The sequence below is a fragment of the Onychostruthus taczanowskii genome, unplaced genomic scaffold, assembly GCF_017590055.1.
Source record: "Onychostruthus taczanowskii isolate IOZ18803 unplaced genomic scaffold, ASM1759005v1 scaffold21, whole genome shotgun sequence".
NCBI lineage: Eukaryota > Metazoa > Chordata > Aves > Passeriformes > Passeridae > Onychostruthus > Onychostruthus taczanowskii.
This window is the reverse complement of record NW_024499351.1, coordinates 8,810,785-8,816,570: the sequence shown is the minus strand read 5'-3', so window position 1 is coordinate 8,816,570 and position 5,786 is coordinate 8,810,785.

Here is a 5,786-nt window from a genome sequence, read left to right as displayed (position 1 = left end):
CTGTGCAGAAGGCAGGATGACTACATTCTGTGCTGAAATACACGTTTTCTTATTTACTACCAGTTATAAATTACCAGCAGAGGGAAGAGATTATTTAGATCAGGGGACTCCATTGATGTAAATGTATTTTAATTCCAGCTTTTTATCCCAAGAGTGATATTTGCTGGTATTTTAAAATTGCCTGTAGGCCTGCCAGAGCCAGCTTTCCCCATTTCTAGAACATCCAGTGTGAACATAATTTTCTTGGTTTCCTCTACTTGAATGCCTTCCAAGTTTCTAATTGGTGAAAGGACAGGGTTTCTGTTCCTGCAGAGATCTGAAACACAGATTTTCTGGTCAAATGGCAGAGATCCTATTTTGGCAGAGAGTGATTTCCAAATCATCTGTGAGCTGCTCTCTTGCCGGGGAGATGAAGGAGTTGAGGAGTTTCCATGACAGAAAACAGATTCACTCAGGGCTGCACATATGTACCTGACTGTGCTAGGTGGGGAGGGCTTTGCTCTGGTGTGACATCCCCAGGTGTGGCAGCCCCCTGTTAGGGAGGACTGAGGATGAGAAAAATGAAGATGGGGTTGCAGAGGAGGACTCTCCCAAGGTTTTCAGAAAGCTTCCCCTTCACAGGTGTGATACCCAGTGCCCTGTGGACACAGGGAGGCCCTGGCCAGCTCCCAAGGTCTGGTGGGCACAGAATGGGACACAGGGGGCTCATGGAGCTGTTTCCCCTCTCACCACTCAGGCAGAACAAACTCACCCCACACAGATTACAGTTCAGGCTCAGGCAAGACTGCTGTGAACTCATTGAAATGAACCCTTCAGCAGCCGTCCCCTCTTTTACCACATAGCATAAAAATGCAGCGTATCCACAGTGAAGGGCCTTTCCTCATGGCAGCAGCACTGCGGGACAGGGGGATATTCAGCCTGAACAGACATGGTGTATTTGGTGTGGTAGGGAAGCATGGCCAAGACAATATTATGTGTAATCTTACGTAGCAAAGGCAGGCAAGTAAACTGGAATGCAACCTGTCAGGTGCCTGTGATGCTGGAGCTGATATGAGAGGAGTCCAAACAGGATAACTCAAGTTCTGGGAATAATATTGCTAGTCACAGCACGCAGACACAGCTGTTTCCCACCTGATCACATGCAATGCACTAAGCCCACATCCATGCATTAAATGAATGGATGTGGGCTTACTGGGATGTACTTCTAGCACCCTTATCTCCTATTTGGGATTGTAGCCTTCCAACCTGGGTGTTGGAAATTGCTGCCTGGAGTAATTCTCTCTGGAGTAATATCTCTCTGGAGGAGATAATGTCTCCACTGACTCTGCTGGAGGGGGGAGACCTCGACACCTACCTGAAAAGTATGCTGGTGGGATTATTCCAAATACTGAATCAGTTAAGATCAGTCTCCTCTCTTAATATGCAAAGGAACTAACTTTGCATATGAAGTTAGACCAGGAAAAACCTGGTCCAGCAGAAGGTGTCCCTGCCCGTGGCCAGGGGGTTGGAACTCTATGATTTTTAAGGTCTCTTCCAACCCAAACCATTCTGTAATTCTGTGATTCTGTGATAATGAACTTCCAAAAACTGTGTCTTTTTCTTTTACCTTTCAGACTCAGCGCACTGAAGGCAGGTTTGTTGGAAAGGCAGTGGTAACTTGTGATAACACAGAACAGAACCAGATCCACCTATGTTCATTTACATTTCCAGGTGTTGCTATTAGACACTTCTTGATGTCTGCCCCCCAACTTTGCTCCCGCAGAGATCAAACTTGCTACCTCTTTTTGAGGTGAATAATGGCATGTTCCCAAGCAGTCAGTGGCTGTCAGTGCTTTACTCACAGAGCATGTGAGGTGCTACTCGTGAGGAGCTGGCAGGCCCTGGCTCTGGATTGGTGTCGGATGTTTGTGTTTCCTGGATCGCGTTACTCACACAGGGACAGCGGTGTCTGAGTCTGACAGGAGGCATCTCTAGTAATGCCTACTCTGAGAAACAGACTGCTTCAGGAGATCCCCCAGGTGGCTGAGGAGAGGACATGAGGCTTCCAGAGCTATGCTTGGATTTAAATGAGACCCTGTGGTGATTTGCATTTAAAAGGATTTTGTTAATTGGACAAGTAGATCAAACACATGCAGACAAACCCTCTGTTATCAGCAAATGGTCATAAGGTTCAGTGGGTTCGTAAGGGGAAAGGGGAAAGGGAAAGGGAAAGGGGAAAGGGAAAGGGAAAGGGAAAGGCCCCAGAAGTGGTGAGTCGCTGGGTGGAATTCATCAGTCAAGCAGTGACACAGTCAACAGCACAAAGCTGATGTTCTTGAGCCTAAGCCATTAGAGCATTCTGCCTACCTAGGGAGGGTTCCTCAGTAGTTGTGATACCAGGATACACCGTGGTTTGATATTTCTGTAGACATATTCAGAGCTTCTGTCCAAGCATAAGAGGCTCTGTTCCAGGAGAGCAATGGGAGCAGGAGTGCAGCTCTCAGATGAGTGCTTGTCTGAAAGACAGTCACTCAGAGGCCAAAACTGGGGGGGCTTTGCCTTTTGTGTAACTACATTACATAAAATATGTACTTCAAAACAACAACTGAGTGCCCTACATTGCCTGGAAGCAAATTCTATTGTCTTGAGTGACCTCTTAACTGAAGCATGGACTAAAGCCAGGCGAAGGCTGAAGTGTGTGTGGCACACTGAGATGGGAATGAGGGCTGGCAAGTGCCATTGTTCTCCACTTTGCCTCCCGGTGAACAGCATTTAATTCTGAGTTTGGTTGTCAGAAGAGATTAGATATCTAAATTCTGGAGGTCATGAGTGTCTGTCTGATCTCTTAGGTGCAGAAAACATGTTGTGCAGCAGAAACTGCCATATGCATGCTTAAATAATTTGTGTATTACCACAGCAGTATTGTGCATGTTTGCAGAAAGTCAACTTTTGAAGAAAACCACTTGAAAAGTACAAAAATAATTAAATTAACAAGAGTCTTGGGAATAAAGGATCATTTTCCCAGCAGACTGACAGCAGGGATGAAGGCTGGGTTATCAGCTCTGTGTAAAAGAGGTCTTTCTGTCAGAGCAGCAGCACTAAGAGCTGTTCTGAGAAAGGCTCTTTCCTGGTGAACAGCACCCAAACATAAATATTCCTCGAAGATTAGTGAAGGCTATGATGTGAATGATGGAAGGAAACCAAAGAGAAAAACAGTATTGCAAAAGGGGGAGAAAAGGAACGAGCTATTATTTAAAATGCTTACCAGCAGAGGACACATCTGCCGGGTTTTGGCAGAACAAAAGGACATTGCAAAGAAAGTCAGGGAAGTGCTGCTTTGCAAAATATTCTGCAGTCAGCTCTGAAATCATATGTGTACATAACTTCCAGAGGCTTGAGCAGAAGGATATGAAAATGTCTGCTGCATTTTTTCTCCCACAGACAAGGGGATATATTTTTCCTTATAAAAGTAAAGGATGATGAAAAAAAAATTCTGAGGAGTTATGCTGCCCTGGAGCACTCCCACAGAGGATCTCCATATGGGGAGAGCCTGTGCCACCTCTCCATGACAATTAATTGCAATCATTGCTTGTAGGGTGTTTAAAGCATGTGTGTCTTGCTCCTGCTGTCCAAAAATGCCACGGGACGGGGCAGAAGGAAAATGTGCTCCTTTCCTGCCTGCAACCAACATTTTTCTATGCAACATGTCCAAGGCCCATGACAGAGAGGATGGAGATACTTCTGCAAGATGTCCAGCACCTGGAGGCACCCTGTGCTCAGCGAGAGCACAGTGCCAGGCTGTGGGACCCTCCAGCCTCCAGGCAGGTATCTCCTACCTGGATCCATCTCCTCCTGGACCAGCGCCAGTTCTCCCACTCTGACCCCCAGCTCCATGCACTGGCATCTGGGACTGACAGTGACAATAACAGACTACCTGGTGCACATATTAAGCAAGACAAAATAAATGCAGGAAATAGTCTTGTTTGGATGTGAGGGACAGAGAAGTCTGCACAAGTCCTGTTCTGGTCAAAAGGGTGAGGCAGAGCATGGTCCCTGCTCTCCCCTGGCTCAGAAACAGATGAGAAGACAGCAGCTAGGAACACTGGAACTCATGGGCTGTTTGCTCTCTCATCACTTGTGAGGCTTTGGAGGGGAAAATTGCAGGGAGGGGTCATCAGGAAGGATATGCTGAGGGAAGGAGCTCTGGGGAGCATGGCTGCTGCTCGTACTCAGCACCCACTCCCTGGGGAAGGGGTCACACTCTCCACCCTGGTGTCCTCACTGCCTCCAGCCTTGCTTTAAATAAGGCAACCAAAGGAAAACACGTTTGTCGTGCTAATGTAGAAACTCTCATCCCATGCAGCAAAAATTTTGCTTGCATCTTATTTTCTCCCTCCTTTACCTTTGCCTACACATGCTCTCCTGTGGGCTGCAGAGGGACTGAGCAGTGGGAGCAGCCTCAGCTGCCTGCTCTGCTCTGGTAGTGAAGATGATTTATAATATGAGCAAAGAAGGGAGGGTTTGTCCAGAATGAGGAAGCTGGTGTGAGCAGAACTTGATAAGCAATGTCACGGAGATTTGTTTCCCCAAACAGTAAATTATAGGCTAACACAGCTCTGTGTTTCACATTAATTTTATTGTGTTTTGCAGGAAATTGCATACAATCAATCAGGTCACTCCAACAGCAGGTAGTATGTTTCATGTGTGCAGTCTGGTCTTTTTCTTGTCAGCTACTCAGCATAATTCTTAGCAGGATTTTATGCTCTAAAGGGTAACTAAAACGATGAGCATCCAAGGGGACATCTCTTCTTATTGGAGTAAATGACATTTTTTGGAAAATTAGGAAGAGGCATTCTGTCTGTTTGTAAAAATTCAATAATATCTCTGCATCATTTCCTAACAAGAGTATCTGAAAATATTCTCCATAGACAAAATGTACTGCCAGTGTCGGAGAACATTTTCTTCAACACAGAGCTTTTTATTTGCTGTAATTTTTGTCATACATCACCATTTCAAATCTTTTTATGAACAACAACTGAGTGGAAAAATTTTTATTCTGAAGAAAAGATCTGGATTTGCAAGAGAAAAGAAATGCTAATGGAGCTGCAATTGCTATAACAAAGTACATTTAAAAAACAAACCCTGATGGCTGAAGATTAATCATCTGACAGTGAGGAAAGTAATGCTTAAGGAAGGAACACAGGCATTGTGCCTGTGAGTGCCAGCTTCCATCTCCGTGTACCTCGCCTCACCTCTGTGCCATGGCACACTGCTCCCAGCCTTGTGCCAGCACAAGTTCCCTCCTGTTACATTGTGTTTCTGGGAGTTAAGATGGCTTTTAGATGAAAAACAATGAGCTGACGAATTTTTAGAGGCAAATGAGACCCCCCCCTCTCTCTGGTTTAAAGTGAGGAAACACACAGGGCACTGCCAGCAGAGCGAAGGCACGAGTGCTGCAGTGTGGAGGCAGGAAGGAGCAGTTGCAGAAGTGCTATAAATTGGAGTGGCTGCTGAAGACTTTCCCCAGAGTAATAGGCTTATTTTTTACTTTTCTGCAACAATATTTAGCCTTTTTTTTTTTTTCTGATGCCAATGCATGTACATATTTATTTTCCATAGATAGAACTGCACTGAGAAGCAAATATGTTTTTGGGGAGTCCTTTTGCCCACAGCTATCTGCAATTTCCCCTCTAATTAAAACAGGAACTTCCATTCCAAATTACCTTCTTGTCTGTTACAATCCTGGGGACATCATCTGTACAATTAATTATAATGAGACCTAGCATTAAAACTAGGAATTGGAAAAA